Source organism: Leopardus geoffroyi, chromosome B2 (genome assembly GCF_018350155.1).
Source record: "Leopardus geoffroyi isolate Oge1 chromosome B2, O.geoffroyi_Oge1_pat1.0, whole genome shotgun sequence".
NCBI classification, from domain to species: domain Eukaryota; kingdom Metazoa; phylum Chordata; class Mammalia; order Carnivora; family Felidae; genus Leopardus; species Leopardus geoffroyi.
Window position 1 is genome coordinate 12611857 of NC_059332.1, and position 18273 is coordinate 12630129.

The 18273-nt window shown below is 44.0% G+C and overlaps 1 protein-coding gene across 12 annotated transcripts in view; it reads left to right on the forward strand.

Moving 5' to 3' along the window:
- Positions 1 to 18273, forward strand: part of ATXN1 (ataxin 1) — a 424117-nt gene that overhangs the window by 242260 nt on the left and 163584 nt on the right. For 11 of the 12 annotated variants that reach the window (XR_006717031.1, XM_045497312.1, XM_045497308.1 and 8 more), the window contains one exon: positions 17915 to 18040. The gene's annotated coding sequence lies outside the window, so the exon portion shown is untranslated. Of the gene's footprint in view, positions 1 to 8359; positions 16205 to 17914; positions 18041 to 18273 lie in introns of those variants that run through there. The other variant, XM_045497318.1, reaches the window with a different exon arrangement.

The following is an 18273-nucleotide window of genomic DNA, read 5'->3' on the forward strand; positions in this document are numbered from 1 at the left end:
CCATCTATCCATCTATTCATCCATCCATCTATCCATCCGTCCATCCATCTATCCATACATCTATCCATCTGTCCATCTATCCATCCATCCATCCATTCATCTACCCATCTATCCATCTTTATTCATTCACTCAACATTTATTATGCCCCTATTACACACCAAGACCTGAGCTAAAAGCTGGAGTACAACTATAAATACAAGATACTCTTTATATTTATATTTACATATATTTTCATGGGCAAAACTGAATGCATATCCGGAGTTAAGATGGTGTCTAACTGTGCGGAGCAGTGGGGTGTCTTGGTACTTCCCACGTAGATGAGAGACCTAACGGGATCACTTGCTGAGGAATAACATGGACAAAACATGGGAAACAAACAACACGGGACACAGTGTGTGCAGTGAACAGTTGGTACTCCATCACTCATGATGCATCATGTGACTGGTGGGGTGATGAGCTCGTAAGGCTGCGAAAGAAAGGAGCAAAGCATAGAAGGTCCCGTACACCATGTTTAAGGAGTATGGACTCCTCAGACTGTTGGAGGTCAGATCGCATTCTCGAGTGGCCTAAGGATTCCTCAAAGCCCCCAAACCTCCAGGGGTCTGCCTTCCGAAGTCCTTGGTTGTGACGGGTGGAGAGGTGGAGGAACCAGTAGGTCAACGTGAATAGCCTCAATTTTATTTGTTTTATGTACAGTTGATCTTTGAAAAACACAGGTTGAAACTGTGGGTCCACTTACGGATTTTTTTACAGCACAGCACTGTAAATGTATTTTCTTTTCTTTGTGATTTTCTTAATAACATTTTCTTTCCTCTATCTTATTTTATTGTAAGAATACAGTATATAGGGGCACCTGGGTGGTTCAGTCGTTTAAGTGTCCGACTCCGGCTCAGGTTATGATTTCACTGTTTGTGGGTTCGAGCCCCGCATTGGGCTCTGTGCTGACAGCTCTGAGACTAGAGCCTGCTTTGGATTCTGTGTCTCCCTCTCTTTGCCCGTCTCCTGTTTACACTCTGTCTCTCAAAAATAAATAAACATTAAAACAAATAAGAGAATACAGCATATAGTAAATACAGCACACAAAACATGTGTCAATTGACTCTTTTGGTAAGGTTTCCAGTCAGCACTAGGCTGTTAATACTTAAGTCTGCAGGGAATTAAAATTATATGTGGATTTTCAACTGCATGGTGGATTTCTATGCAGGATTTCGTTTGAAGACAGGATTCTGGCTAAAAACACAAAGCAAATCATACATTTGGAAAAAATTGCCGTTGGTGATGAAAATTTACCAGAACTTCTTAGAATTGGTTGCAAGTAGTTTTCTTGTTTCAAAAGTCAATATCCTGTATTCAAAGCGATGGGTATGTTTTATCCATTTCTGAACCACGCACCTCACCTAGTGGCCCTTTGCACATGATGCACGTTCAGTGAAATGTTCAGGGCGAATTATTTTAGGGAGATGCTTTAGGTACTGTTGCCATGGGGTCAATTTAAATAGTATGTTGCCCACTAACTCAAAAGGAATTTGTAGAAATGTAAACGAACGTTCCTCTTATTCTCCTTCTCCTTATGTAAAAATTGGACTGCCCTGGTTACTTTTTTCTCAATTTCCAGTGTGTTGTTGAGATACTAACTTTTATCACTTGCTGCCTCAGACCTGGTTGACAACTCTGATTCTGTATGTAGGATTGAACTTTGTAGAAAATAACACTTAATTGAATTTTTTTTTTAATGTTTGAAATGATATTCTGGGCAAGTTTTGTTTCTTTATGGACTATAGCCAGAATCCTACTGTTTTCAATTTGTTTAAATGCAACAGCTTATACAACATATGTACATGTTCAGTTGAAGATAAAGGATATCATTATTTTTAGCCTATTACAAAGAAAACCACATTCTCTCTTAAATGTCTTGGCATAAAGTAATTTGAACACGATTTCTGCACAAATCATTTTTAAGAGATTGGCTGTCAAGTATATTTTTTAAAGTAGCTCTCTCAGAAGAACCAATGAGACTTGGCAAATTTAGATACATTCTTAGCCTGAAATGTGGCGGAAGATGTCAGTTTTTAAACAGCACTTTGAGAAGTAGTTAGCTTATAAGTACAGCAATTCAGAGCACAGAGAATGTGTCATCCACCACCTCTTTTCTTCAGGATAAGTACATTAGGCCTATGAAAAATGACAGGACTGAAATGTGTTTTTCCTTCATGCCTGTTGTGTGTGTGTGTGTGTGCGTGTGTGTGTGCCTGTGTGCACACACGTGCACTCTTACGTATGTGCACACGAGCATTCATCCCCAGATCCACACATTTGAGTGCACGTGACAGAGAAACGAAAAGTGACTCGAAACTCCGCTTCAAGCCTTTACCACCATTCCCGATGTATTTTGACAATTCTAACTTGATTCTGCTATCGTGCAGAGGTTCGTTATTGTGTCCCGGACTTCAGCAGGAAAGATGGTGTCAGGTTGAAGTTGTACCCTCGCCACTTCAAGAACCTGAATATTTGAGGATTGAAGCTTTGTGCCTCATGTCCTTCGGCCTTGCTGTTTTCAGCCGATGGGAGTTTTGTAATCATATGTAGGCACCAGATTAAATGCGCAAATGAATGAAGTGTTAGCCCCCTCAGTGTTTGTTATTTTGGTGCCGTAATAAAGGCATTTCATTGCCCATTGCCAATCTTACCAGATACTGGAAAGAATTATTGCTTCCCGACTGTCTCTGAAAACCCGCCCCAGGTGCATATTTGGAATCATGTTGTAGCTTCCTGAATTCAGATATACCCCTGAGGCCTACTTCCCTTGTATGGACATACACACACACACACACACACACACACACACACACCCGTGGCACACACCCATGGCACATAGAAAGAACAGTAAATATCAGGGGCAGTGCCCACCATACTCTTGAGTGAGGATACAGCCCCCAGCCCCATCCCGGAAGATGAGTGCTGGATGGAAGATACGAAATTGCCGCTCCCTTTGTGGATCTTGGTACCAATTTATACGACCATACCCATAACACTTGGCCCTTTTCAAATTACTGGGAGGGCTTAAATGACACAGACTTCGGGGTTGACAAGATTGCATTGAAATCCATTTGTCTGCCACTTGCAAGTTTCATGGCCGGGCTGTTGCTTAATCTCTCAGAGTTTGCTTTGTCTTTGGTCATGCGGAATCGTAACAAACAGGGTTTGGGGGAAGATTAAATGAGAACTAATGGAGGAAATTCAGTTTTGTTAGTTCTAATCTGAGATTATAAAACTTAAAAAAAAAGAAGAAAGGAAGAATGTACGTTCCTAACGCATTGTAGGTGGTGCAAGGTGGCACGAGGGGCTGGCTTCGAAGTCGGCGGTGGGGGGGGAGGAGGGAGTAAGTAGCCATTTTTGGTGACTGACTTTAGGGCACTGGCTCTCTGCTTTGGCTGCACATTAGAATCCCATTGCCTGGCTGTTCAGCGTCTTTTGTGCTTTCCTACAAATTTTAGGATTGTTTGTTCTAGTTTCGAGAAGAATGCCGGTGCAATTTTGATTGGGATTGCATTGAATGTGTAGATTGCTTTGGGTCGTGTTGACATTTTAACAATATTCTTCCAATCCATGAGCATGGAATGTTTTTCCATTTCTTTGTATCTTCTTCAATTTCCTTCATAAGCTTTCTATAGTGTTCAGCATACAGATCTTTTACATCTTTGGTTAAATTTATTCCTGGGTATTTTATGGTTCTGGGTGTAGTCGTGAATGGGGTCAGTTTTTTTCAACAATAGCCAAATTATGAAAAGAGCCTAAATGTCCATCAACTGATGAATGGATAAAGAAGATGTGGTTTATAGATACAATGGAATACTACTTGTAAATGCGAAAGAATGAAATCTGGCCATTTGCAGCAACGTGGATGGAACTGGAGGGTATTATGCTAAGTGAAATAAACCAGGCAGAGAAAGACAGATACCATATGTTTTCACTCATATGTGGATCTTGAGAAACTTAACAGAAGACCATGGGGGAGGGGAAGGGGGGAAAAAGTTACAGAAAGGGACGGAGGCAAACCATAAGAGACTCTTAAGGACTAAGAACAAACTAAGGGTAGATGGGGGGTGGGGAAGAGGGGAAAGTGGGTGATGGGCAGGAAGGAGGGCACTTGTTGGGATGAGCACTGGGTGTTGTACGGAAACAAATTTCACAATAAATTACCTTTTAAAAAAAAGAATCCCACTGCCTGGGCTGCACCCCAGACCAATTAAGTGAGGGTGTCTGCAGGTGGATCCCAGGCATCAGGATTTATAAAGCTCCCCAGGCGATCACACAGTGCAGCCAAGTTTGAGAAACGATGCTTTAAGGGGATTTGAGTCTCTCGTTCTTCCAGTGGTTGAATGGATGATACCTGGAATTCTAAACTTTAGTTCTTTTTGCTTAAAACAGGGACTTGTACATCATACTAGAAGTGACTTACTATAAATTAGAGTTATTACATTCTCTCCAAAGAACCAATTTAATTGGCATTGGGGTGGGAAAGAGAACAGAGGCGTCTAGATAATCTAAGGACAAAAGCAGCTCACTAGAGGGGAATAGACACAGAAACAAACGAACCAAAATAATAGAAAACCAAGTGATTTCAAGCTACTTGCTGCTTTTGAAATTAGTCCCTGCAAAAGTACCACCCAAGAGCCGGTTGACTTCCCTGAAAGTTCAGGATTGTGGTCCTGGTTGGTCAGGACTCTTGAAAATTTGTTACATCTTCAAAATGTATTGGGATGTATTCACTGTCACCAGAAAGTCAGTTAAGTTAATTTGCAGAATTGTTTTTCAACAACAAACAAGCCTTCTTTAAAGAGAACAGACTAAAATAATTCCATACTCAATACCTCTTTGACCTCTTTTCAACAAATGGTGCTGGGACAACGGGAAGGGACATATGAGACACATATAAAAAAATGAAGTTAGGGGCACTGGGTGGTTCAGTCAGTTAAGCGTCCGACTTTGGCTCAAGTCATGAACTCGTGGTTCGTGAGTTCAAGCCCCACATTGGGCTCTGTGCTGGCAGCTCAGAGCCTGGAGCCTGCTTCGGATTCTGTGTCTCCCTCTTTCTCTGCCCTTCCCCTGCTCACACTCCGTCTCTCTCTCTCTCTCTCTCAAAAATAAACATTAAAAAAAATTTTTTTTAAGTGAAGTTGGCTCCTTCATACCATAAACAAAAGATTAATTACGATGGACCAACAGCCTAAGTGTAAGAACTAAGCTATAAAACTCTTAGAAGAAAACAAAGGAGTGGATCTTCATGACCGTGGGTTTGGCAGTGGATTCTTAGATATTACACTGAAGTCTAACGCAACAACAACAACAAAACAGATAAATGGGACTCCATCAAAATCAAGAGCTTTTGTGACTCAAAAGACATTATCAAGAAAGTCAAAAGACAGCCCACAGAATGGGAGAAAAATATTTGCAAATCATGTATCTGGTAAGAGTCTGGTCTCCAGAATATATAAAGAACTCTTAGAACTGAACAACAAAAAGACAAACAACCCATTGTTTAAATGGACAAAGGCCGCGGAAAGACCCTCCTCCAAAGAAGATCTGCAAATGGCCAACAAACACACTGGTCAGACGTTCCACGTCATTAGTGGTTATGAAAGTGCAGTCCAGGGGTGCCTGGGTGGCGCAGTCGGTTGAGCGTCCGACTTCAGCCAGGTCACGATCTCGCGGTCCGTGAGTTCGAGCCCCGTGTCTGGCTCTGGGCTGATGGCTCAGAGCCTGGAGCCTGTTTCCGATTCTGTGTCTCCCTCTCTCTCTGCCCCTCCCCCGTTCATGCTCTGTCTCTCTCTGTCCCAAAAATAAATAAACGTTGAAAAAAAAAAAATTAAAAAAAAAAAAAAAAAAAAAAAGAAAGTGCAGTCCAAACCACAGTGAGATCCCAACTCCATACCCATTAGGTTAGCCATAATGAAAAATATCAGGAGAATAACAAGTGTTGGCAAAGAGAAGAGATTGGAAACTTCATACGTTTCCGTAAAATGGGGCAGCCACCGTGGAAAAAAGTATGGCAGCCCCTCAAAATGTTAAACATAGAATACCATACGACCCAGCAATTCCCCTGCGAGGTGGACACCCAAGAGAATTGAAAACAAGCATTCAAACAAAAATATGTATACGATTGTTCATCGTAGCATTCTTTATAATAGCCCCAGAGTAGAAATAACCCGGATGTCCATTAGCTGATTAATGGATACACAAAATATGGTCTGGATACACACTGGAGCGTAGCCAGTCTGTAGCCAGGAAGGGAATGCAGTACTGATAGGTGCTTCAACACGATGGATCCTGAAAACATCATGCTAAGTGAAAGAAGCCAGTCAACAAGAAGTCGTATATTTTATGATACCATTTATATGCAACATCCAGGGTAGGCAGATCCAGAGAACAGAAAGTAGATTAGTGGTTGTCATGAGCGGAGAGGAGGTGGAAATGAAGTTTCTTTTTGAGATGATGAAAATCTTCTGGAATGAGATAACGGCAAAAACCACTTTCTTGTACACTTTAAAAATGAATCATGGTATGTGAATTTCACTTCAATTGCAAAATATCTCTCTAACCGCCTCTGTTCAGTAATCTCTAATCCTGCTGGTGTGGTGTCTTAAGCCAGTCACTTAGCCATTACCAGAGGCCTTGTTCCATGCATTATCCTTGTGATTCCACTCTGATCCTATACGTTTTTCCCTCCAATGGACCTTCCAGTGTTTGGAATTAGAAGTCAGGTTTCCACTGTGGCCCTGCCACGTAGCTGGACTCATCCGTCACCGCCTCACCAAGGACTGTTCACTCTTGAGAACAGATGGAAGAAGTCACGTGGCATTTCCCGGCAGGCACAGGTGATTCCTGTAAACTCACAGTGAAAGTCACACGTACAAAAATGTAAATTTGTGTGAGATGTAATGCTGTTACTCACAGAGCTTAAGTGCTTTTAATTCTGGATAATAGATAGTCAGGTCTGATAGCTTTCGAGATTGATCTCTGAGCCTACTGAGGGGTCCACGGTGGAAGGAAGCTATATTCATCATTCTCCTAATTTGTTTCTTTTTCTTTCTCTTTTCTTTTTTCTTTCCTCTCTTTTTCTGCCGGGGTCAGCAGAAATGGGAATCTTATTTTTTTTTTCTTCGTAGATCAGTATTATTATGATTATGATTATTTGAAAGACCTGTATAGGAGGGATGCTGCAATCTGAATTAAAAATAGCATTTTATGCCCGCCCACACACAGCACTTGAGAGCTCTGAATGCCTTTTATAAATGCAGACTTTCTGCCTGGCTAGATAAAAGAAGCTGTCACTTCATTTCCATAACGAAGTCATTTCCAGGAGAATTCCATTGTTTTAGCAATAGAATTTTGGTAAAAGGCCTCTTATTTTGCCTGAAAAAAGGTAACAAAAATGAACTTTTGAGAGCTTATTCGACAAAACAATTAAGGAGCGAGAGATTTTTCTCCTCTTTTGATATATTGGGAGTTGTTAAGTATGAGAATCCCCTGAGCCATGATCTGAGGATAAACCCCTAAACCCGGAGAATGAAGGAGGAGGGGAGAAAACCTCTTGTTCTTTTTTCTGATAGAAATGAGTGTGGGGGGGGGGGGCGGGGTGCTGTTCCCTGAGAATGTGTGTTCTCGGGCCGTGTGACAAACATGTTGGTATAAGTCTCTGGAGTTTTTAATATTTATTTTTAAAGAGATGCAGAAAACTTTTAGGGTGTTCAGTATGTCAAGAAACTCCTTGGGATTTCTGATGAAACCTGATCATCAGGTGTTTTGACTGACTTTCAGGACCCTGCAGGCAATTCGTGGCTGTGTCTTGCTGGGGTCCTTTGCTGAGAAAATAGTAGCTGGTATTTCCCTTTCTTTGGGCTTAACACAATGTAGCAAGTGGAATAGGAGGGATTTCTTTATACAGCATTACTTGTGATCGGGCTCTGGCAGGCATGTGTCCTTGAACTTGCTCTTAAGCCGCCCCTGCCCCCACTCCGTGTTCCCCACCACCAACACACAGTGGATCTGTGCTTCAAATACGGCATCGAGCCTTCACTTCCAGATTCACAGCAAAAGAATAATTGTATTTCTTGGTACTTCCCCGGCACCCAATAACCCACATCAAAGTATACCTGCCTTTGGTGTTTCAACAGGTAATCCCTAGATTTAATGCCAAGTGGCATTCTGTTCCTTGCTGTTTACAGCTGAGACCGTTGAAATCTCAGTTTTAAGCTAGAATAGTTTCAGTAAGCCTCCTCCAGAAGGAGAGAAGTTCTCAATAACACTTTTGTCTTGCAGTCCTTTTGTTCTGATTGCATCAGAAGGTTGTAATATTTAAACAAGGAGAGAGCTACCTGGAATAGTAGGAGAAAAGAGACTAAAATATAGGGTCATTATATTTGTTGGCTTTAATAATTCAATGAGACAGACCAAAAAGGAGACAAATGAGGTTCACTTAATATAATTACGGAAAGTTCTCTCATCCAAACACGATGCAAAAGTTGGGTCGCTGATTTGGAGTTTGGGAAAAATAATTCTGTTTTTAAAAAGTCTTTGAGGGGCGCCTGGGTGGCGCAGTCGGTTAAGCGTCCGACTTCAGGGGTCACGATCTCGCGGTCCGTGAGTTCGAGCCCCACGTCAGGCTCTGGGCTGATGGCTCAGAGCCTGGAGCCTGTTTCCGATTCTGTGTCTCCCTCTCTCTCTGACCCTCCCCCGTTCATTTTCTGTCTCTCTCTGTCCCAAAAATAAACGTTGAAAAAAAAAAATTAAAAAAAATAAAAAATAAAAAGTCTTTGAATAGCTTTTAATCATGTAACCATACTAGAACTTCTCTTTTTTAATGTTTAGTTATTTATTTTAAGAGAGAGAGAGAGAGCGGGAAAGAGCAGCAGAGAGAGAAGGAGAGAGAATCTTAAGCAGCACAGAGCCCAATGGGGGGCTTGATCCTGCGACTGTGAGATCACGACCTGAGCTGAAATCAGGAGTCAGATGCTTAACTGACTGAGCCACCCAGGCACCCCACCATACTAGAACCTCTAAAGCATGATTTGAGGTCCTGGTTGTTAGCCGTGCATTTTCGTAGTAGTATTTCCTTAAATCAAAAGGAAGTTGTGGCTTTGATAGGATGCTTCCAGAGTTCCGGTTTTTAATACCTTTGGTGAGTTCTATTACTATGTGTGTCTGTTCAAAAGTACGGAGGTGGAGGGATATGTGAATTCTGTCTTGTCTTTTTACTTTGTCCCATCATTTGGTATCTTGTGAAGTCAGACCAAATAAAATGCTTGTAGATGTTATCATATACCTCTTCATATTATGTCAAAAAGAGAACAAGAGGGAAATATTGAAATCTCTTTCTTAGAATTTTTACTCATTTTGTTCTAAATCTTGTTCTCATTTACTAAATTTTGTCCTAGAGCGAGAAGGGCAGACATTGAAAGTCAGAGCACTCCTCACAAAGGCTGCAGATGGCCCATAACTGCTCATAATTTGTAGCGGCTTTGTAAATGATCGACACATGAAGCACCGGCTTTGTCCCCACCTTCCCCATTTTTACCGAGCCCTTCTGCAACACCCAAACTAAACACTGCCCTTCTCAAGCAGGCATGAATAAAACTCCTTCAGGGAGAAGCCGTGTGATGACTCATGGTGGTGTGAAACAGACTTGTAACCCAGAGAATGTGTAGCCTCAGTGTGGTGTCCCGGCTTCTTGAGCAAGATTCCTTTGTGTCCCGGGCCAAGTGCCTTCTGCTGGGCTCCAGCAACCCCTCATGAGCAAGGTTTTAAACAAACAGGGCTGGGAAGAAATTGTCGATTAGGAGCAAGAGCCATCTTGGTCTTGAAAATTACCATTTCCTAGAGATGTCGTTTATCGACAGCTCTTCAATGCAGATTAGGTATTTCTCATATGTATTTTCATTTTATTTTTTTTTCTATGCAGACGTACTTTTCTCTGGATGCATAATTATATTTCCTAGCAAACTTTGCTCTGTACCCGTTAGGAGATGTAACCTGCATGCAAATATAGACACCTGCCGAGTCTGAATGTGTGCGGGTAAAGCTTTACTTTGTGTGATACGCTCTGCTGCAGGAGGAAACAGTGGCATGACCAACACGAATTATGATTTTTTAAGTTTGATCGTAGGATTTTTCTCAGCGTATTTGTCTCTCTGATTTTGTGTTCTTTAGGCACATACTAATCTTAGTTTTTATTGCCTAAACACAAACCAGTTAATATCGGTAGAGAATGTCCCAAAGGCATGCTAGATATCCAAGGATTACCAGTATGGAAAAAAGAATTTATAATGGACAAATCATCAAATCATCAAATTGATTGAATAGGGATCCCATGATACGAGGAATCAATCAGATTCAACAGAATACCTTTGGTTTGGGCCACATCCCACCCTACACCTCCCTGCAGCTTTTCCTGAAATCTGGCTGGGTACCTCTACTCTCCGGAAAGTTCTGCACTGACATTGCCTTTCAGGGAAAGAGAAGCTGTCGGCCCTTCATGACTGACGCTTATGCTCCTTTGAGAGTGGAGACAGAGACTCCGGACCTGCTGGGCTGTGCGCGCTCATCCCAAGGAAGCGACTTCCAGCAGGCCCGGTGGTTTCTCTTTCTTCCTCAGAAAGAAAATACAAAGAGCCAGCTTTAGTCCTGAGTTGGAAAAAGAGGCTCTTACAGAACATTTCATTGACGGAGCAGTTTCCATAGAGGCTTACGTAATGATGTTTCTCCCAAGTCACCAGAAAGGGAGCTCTCCTATTTGGGAACCGCGGAGTAAAGAGACTTGAGGACATGTCAGAGTGAAAGTAGAATGCCACGTTCTCAGCCAGTTAGCCAACAAGCATTTATCAAGTGTTTAGCATTTGTAAAAGCACCATGAGGCTTACAGAGAGGCAGGTTATAAACCCTGCCTACGTAGAGTTTGGTGCAGTTTGCCTAGGGAAGTGGTACCTGTCTTAGCATAAGGAATAAAATTATTAGTATGCTAAGGAAAAAGGATAAAAACACCTACTGGAGTTCACATTTTCAAAAAAGCACAGTAGTGGCCTGTTACCCACAGGGGATATACTCCAACACCCCAGTGAATGCCCAAGTCCATGGATAGCACTGAACCCTGTATATACTGGTTTTTCCTATATGTACAGAATTATGATAAAGTTTCATTTATAAATCAGGCACAGTAAGAAATTAATAACAGTAGCTAATAACAAAGTAGAGTAATTCTAATATGCTGTAATAAAAGTTACGTGCCTGCGGTCTCTGTCTCTCAAAATACCTCCGTGTCCCGTACTCACCCTTCCTGTGATGACGTGAGATGATAAAACGTCTCTGTGATGAGATGCAGCGAGGCAAGTGACGTAGGTGCCATGACGCGGCCTTTAGGCTACTGTTGACCTTCTGGCTTTACATCGGAAGAAAGATCATCTGCTCCCAGATGGACTGTGGGGAACTCGAACTGTGCAGAAAGCACACTTGCACCTAAGGGTGGTGCTGCTGTACTTCCGATTGAGAAAGTTGCAAAATGGCAGGAGCGAGGAGGGGTAGGACTGGAGTAGGTCTGTGTAGGTGCGGCTTGAATTATGACCTGTGGAGTAGAAATGTGGGCTCTCGGAGATGAAGGAACAGCACAGTCTGGCCGGGACAGTGTGCACCGGGGGGAAGACAGGAAATGAAGCCAGAAGACATGCTGGGACCAAACTGGGAGGGTCTTACCGCCAGATTGTGGACGATTTCAGAAGTGTGACCCAGCGGCGATGACTCAGAGGGAAAAGACTGAAGGCAAAAAGAGTCGAGTCTGAGTCGGCATGGCAGTGTGGGGATGGGGTGCAGTCTTGGTAAGACTTGACAACCTATAGACAGAGGAAGGAAGAGAAGACAATGATGCCCTTTACCAAGAATCAGAAATAAAAGAGGAGGGTTGGTTTGAGGTGGGGAAATGGGAAGTTTTGAAACAGACATCATTTATTTCTGCTGCATGTATCCAGCACCTGTGGGGTGGGGGTGGGGGTGGGGTTCCCAGGGCCAAGGATACGGATTTAAGAACTATATGCAATAAATGGAAATTATCACAGAAAGAAAAGAGGGCTGAGCATGTAACCTCGGGAAATGCATACCTTAGGGTTAGAAGGAATAACAAGAAGGGACAAAAGCCAAGAAGAAGGAGCAGGAGAACGTGAGGAACACCAGATTAGTTCCCCCTTAGAGGAATCAAGAGTCCTAGGATATTTTCGGGGCGTCCTGGGTGGCTCAGTGGGTTAAGCATCCGACTTCGGCTCAGGTCATGATCTCCAGGTCTGTGAGTTCGAGCCCCGCGTCGGGCTCTGTGCTGACAGCTCAGAGCCCAGAGCCTGCTTCGGATTCTGTGTCTCCCCCTCTCTCTGCCCCTCCCCACTTGCACTCTGTTTCTCTCTCTTTCAAAAATAATTAATAAAACTTAAAAACTTAAAAAAGAGTCCTGGGATATTTTGGTTGCAAGAGACCAATAGATAAAATAAAACTCGAAGTGATTTAAGCAAAAAAAAAAAAAAAAAAAAAAAAAAAAAAAAATATTGTATCATGTATGTATTCATTTTCTATTGCTGCCTAAAAAAAATAACATAACTTAGTAGCTTAAAACCACACCCATGTTATTGTGGCTTCGGCAGATACCAGCGCTTAGCTGGATGCTCCACACAGGGTTTCATAAAGCTGAATTCAAGGTGTTGGTTGGACTGCATTCTCATGGGGGGCTCACCATCCTTCTTCAAGCTCGCGTGATTATTGGCAGAGCTTATTTCCTTGTGGTCATAGGACTGAGGCCCCCTTTCTAGTGCTGGCTATAGGCTGGGTGCCACTCTCAGCATCTGGTGTCCATCTCCAGAAACTTGCCATGGGGTGCTGCCCCCTCTCCCCGTATGTCCTCTCATTTTGAATCTCATTCTTGGAAGAGCCTGTCCCCTGGAAGGGCTCACCTGATTAGGTCAGGCCCACCAAGGATAGTCTTTCTCTTTCAAGGTCGACTGATCTGAGACCTTAATGTTAGCTGCAGAATGGCAGTACCTGGGTTAGTGCTTGATCGAATAACTGGGAGAAGGTGTGTGTCCACTAGGGCAGAGGGCCATCTAGGCGGCCACAACAAAACGAAAATGTCTGGGGGTAAATCGAACTTTTGGCATGGCTGGATTGAAGGGACCTCAGTGTTGTCAGGACTCACACTTTGTGTCGTTCAGCCTTGTTCCCTATCACAGAGCCTCGTTCTCAAAAGGGCTTTCCTCACAAGCTTTTGGGAGTACATATTTTCACATTCTAGCCAGTCTGAGGAGAGGCCTCTGGTTGGCTCTGATTGCCTATTCCTAAAATCAGCCATTATGGTGAGAGGGATACGTGTTCTGATCTTCCAGAAATGGGTCATATGCCCCTCCGGCACCCAAGGCACGAGGTCACCCCGGTTCGGATGACAAAAGAATGGGGGAATTGTTCCAGAAAGATGCTGTTCAGGCAAAACTGCCAGTCTGCTCAGTAAAAGTAAATGAAAACTCCAAGAACTATGGATGAGCTGTACCAAATACTAGAAGAAAGTCTGTTAGGAAAAGGCCCCTGCTTTTAGGAGACAGGTTAAGCTGTACCTGGTGAAATACTGACATGAATTTGTACCACACTTGAACATGTTCATCAGTGAACAGGAGAGAGACAACAGCTATTGGGGAACATAGGGGAGACTGTTGGAAAGTCTCCTGGGGATAGCAGTGGCTGGGTATGTCTAGGCCAAGAAGTTTCTGGTAGAGAGGGAAGAGACCGGTGGAGACATGAATGACACAATTGGCCCTAACGGAACCTGGAGCCGGCGGGAAGACAGCGGGCTAACAGTCCAAGACTGAAGCAACAAAAATGTTCCCCAGATTATGAGGTACGTGGGCCTTTTTGGTTTGGGGGCCGATTGCCGTCTCTCTAGAATAAAACAGGTTTGATTCTTTCCAATATGGCCATCTGACAGTGATTAAATGCACCCAAAAGATTCTTCGCCTCTGTCTGCCCATGTCATTGACCAAAAGGCTTACCTTTAGAGCAGTGGTTCTCAAAGTGTGGTCCGTGGCCCAGCAGCACCATCATCACTTGGGAACTTGTTGAAAATGCACATTCTCTGGCCCCACTCTGGGTCTAATGAATCAGAAATTGGGGGAGGGGGTGGGGGGCGGTCGCAGGCATCTGCGACCTCCCGGTGTTTCTGATGGTGGTTGAAGTTCGAGAGCCACTGCTTCAGACCATCTATGCCCCCACCCCCCTGCCTCCATAATCCACTGGGGTTTCCTTGATGGTGGCTTTGGGAAGCTATGAGAAGCAAGGCTATATATGGCAACTGTTCAAAAGCCACTAATGACTCAAAATGTAATGGAGTGGAAGAACAACAGAGAGAAGGTGAAGTTACAGCTTAATTGTTCTGTAGTTCACGGAGGGCTTTCATGTGGATGGTAGGATGATCGCGTAGGCACTTGTGGGTCCGTGGAGGATGGAGACCAGTGAGAAAGGCTTAAATTATAGCTATGGAGTGGCGATTCCTTTGGAGTAAGGGTTAAGTCGTAGAACAGGTTTTGGATATGGATCATTTCGTCTAAATTCAGGCTCTCCTACTAGATACTGTTAGGAGGCTGCAAAAGAAAGTCAACGTTTCTTTCATCAAGGAGTTTATAAACTTTTTAAGCCTTCAAGACTTACGTCAAGCCAGTGGAGTATAGAAAGACAGTCTAATGGAGTGCTGAATTGAAAAGGACCTTGAGTCAAAATAATGCGGAAGAGACTGTAAGTGGTGTGGGCAGTCAGGGGAAGGAGACATTGGCAATGAGTCATTTTCTTCTCTGGACAGACGATGAAACTGTCAGCCTCGCATAATTTCCCAAGTCTGATGGCGGAGTATTGGACACTCAGTTTCAAGAAGGCCTCTTTCCTGCTGTCTCTCTTTTCTTTCCCAGTTTGCTAAAGTTTGTCAAAACTGCTAAGTCAAAGTGAGGATTTCTATTTCGAGACTTTGAACTTGAAGGATTATTAAAGTTGTTGGTTATATGAGAAACTTGTAGGAGGCATTGCATTTTGTCCTGGATGCCTTAAATGGGATGAGACTTGAGTAGAAGTTTGGCCTATTTGTTTCAAACACTTTCAAACTTACTTCATTCATGGGGAGAACATGAATGAACCTGTCTGAGGATACCTTAGTTTTGCAGGATGAAGAAAGCGAATTAACTGATTTTCCTTAGTGGGAGGAGTGAGTTGTACCAGACTGGAGTTGATAGGGAACGAGAAAACACTTCAGATGAACACAACATTTCCGCTGCTTTTTACTGCTTTGCATCGTGGAGCTTACCTGGGTAAATAAACCGAGAACCAAATGAAAAGCCTCACAGGACACTCTCGAAGGTGGGCATAAATGCTGTTTGAGTCCAAGAGAGAGCTAGTAGAAACCACTTGATAGGGAAGCAGAAGCCAGCAAGTTTGGAACCTCATCCAAGTCACTAGGAGAATTTTTCCAGAAGTTTACACGGAACGTGATCCGTTTTTAGCTGTTTCAGGGGGACGGCTTTCTTAACTCCAGCTGTGGCATGCAGGTGTTGAGCTTCCTTTTATTTCGCCGTGATGACGGGGTGACGTGCGATGCATTAGGAAACCAGCCGTTCCTTTCCTGTCACATCAAGTATCCTACCTGCACTGAACTGTGCTCCTCCAGGAGAAATTACTAGTGTTTGTTGTTCTGACGGCCTGGCGGTCGGAAAGAAGACACGGCTCTTATTTCAAGGTACCGAGAGCAGTTCTCTTGCTCATTTGTTGATAAAGGAGACCCAGTTGAAATGCCAGGAAAAAACAAAAAAAGATAAAATACCAGAAATTAGTCGTGCAGCTCCAGTCGTGATCACACGACCCAGAGGCTGTTTTCTATACCTGGCAAACTTCTGCTCACCTCTGTTAGTGTTGTAAGAGAAGCCTTCCTAAGCCCCTCCTAAGTGAGGGACTCCCGTTAGGATGGCAAATCACAATGTTTCTTTTTCCTTGATGCCTTCTTTTCCATGCCTATCCGATCCTCAGATTTGACACATAAACTAAAAGTGGAGTGCACTCATTCTGTCACGTCTGTCCCTCTTGAGGCAGTGAGCTCCTTAAAGGCACGGTCCCGGTCTATTTTGTTCACCATTATGAACGTAGAAGTCGGTGAGTAGAGTAAGCATCAAGGAAAAACTTGCCCAGTGAATGAATGAATAAGAAAGCACGCTGTATACCTGAAACTAATATAATATGGTGCATCGCTTATAACTCAATTAAAAAAAAAGAAAAAGAAGAAGAAGAAAGCACTTGCTAAACTGCAGTCAGTATGAAAGCCCAGGTTAATTATATAATAGCAGACACCTCCTTTCTCCCTTCTGTCCTAACTATTTGGGGGACAGTTTTTTTTTTTTTAAGTTCATCTGAGGTATACTTGTCAGTGTTTTACGGATTCTCAATCTGATTCGCTGTCATTCATTTTGGCCTCTTTCTGAGATGAGGACCACACTTTGCCCCCCAAAATAGCGTTACCCCCACAGTGCCAGGACTGGGTCCCGCCCTCGCTCGGGGCGCCCTTCTGGCTCTAAGAGGGAAACGTGGCAGCCGCCTGTGGATGACTGGGAAGCAGACAGGGGTCTGGCGTAGCGCTTCGGTCCTACGTGTCTCGTCGTCCCCGAGACCACTCATGTAAGTCCCTGTACCTCAAGCACGCTCCTCGAGAATATGCAAGTCAAAATAATGTGATACTATTGGCCCGGCGAAAGCTGTTCCTGGCTCTGTCCTAAAGGAGGGGAAAAAATCAAGAAGTCCAGGTGTGGAAAACATTAAGGATCAGGATATGAATAGGTCTTTTCTTTAAAAGCAACAAACAAACAAAAATTCTCCAGTCCTTCTCCAGCAGGGCCTCAGCGTGCCTCTTCTGTGTATGTGTGGAAGTGTTATCCTCGGTGGGCGGGAATGGCAGACAGCCAAGTGGAAAATTTCACAGCCCTGCAAACCTCCAGCTCACTAAACCCTGTAAACCAGCAATCGGAGGGAGCCGTGTGGCAGGGACCAAATAACGATGCGCCTGCACATGCCTCAGTCACCCACCTTCCACTCCCCCCTCCCCTTTGCTTCCGGCTCTGATCCAGCCTGCACTTTCTCTCTCTCTCTGAGCCTCCCGACAGCTCTGCTTCCGGTCCTTGGGCCTCCCTGGACCCCTCAATGGAAGGGGAGTTGTAGCACAGCGGCCCGTGCAGACTTTTGCACGTTTCGGTGCCCCAGGGATAGTTGACTGTTGGTGCCTGGCCAAAACTGGCTTTTAAATCCTGGCTCCGAGCTCAGTAACAGGCTTATGACCACTAATAATACTTGGCGTTTACATAGTGCCTTTCTTCCCGGGAACTGTGAGTACTTTGCAAGAGTGATCCTACTGATCTTTGCAACAACCCAGTGAGGTATGAAAACGGCAGAAGGTGATGGTCCTAGCCTCCCTCCCTTTTGCAGAGAGTGAAATCAACTGGCATGTTTTGAGGCTGTGTTGCAAATTTGCATCTCAGCTGGGATTGCATCAGAAGTCTCCCAGAATTGTCTTCAACTTTATGGGTGGCAGTGGTGGGGGGGGGGGGGGCGGGAGTTGCGGGTAGGGACAGGGCAGGGAGGGTCACGAGCGACCCCGGGGGGCGGGGGAGAAGGCTGGCCAGACCACGCTGTGTCTCCTGGGTCAGGAGCAAAGATACTAAATTTCTTTTTGAAGGCAAGGGTACTGGAAAATGGTCTCTGGTGAGCTGTCAGTCTAATTGATCTGATCGCGAGACTTCTTTTGTTGAGATAAGGAGTGATTGGATGATGCATTTACCTTTTTCTTTTTCTTCTTTTCTGCTACTCCCGTGCTAGGTATTTCTCACTCCTCTGGAAGGAAGAAAGAACACGCCTGAGCCGGGAGCACTCCAGCGTCTTGTGGGAAGTCTCCATGGTGAAGGATAAGCCAGGGCTACCTGTGAACAGCGCACAGTGAATGTTGTAAGTTAACCAGAGCGCTGCGGTGGCTTGCCTTGGAAGGTTTTGTGAATCATTGGATGTCACTGAGCCAGGGCGATGAAGGGGTATTAGCATGAGTTCTAAGTGATCATCCAATTAATTTCTTTTTTTAGAGGAGTGGTTCTGTCTTTCTTTGCCGTGAGCCTGTCTCTCTCTCGGCTTCTGTGGGGCACTGCTCATTATCTACGTCTGGTGTACAAGAGACGAATATAGTG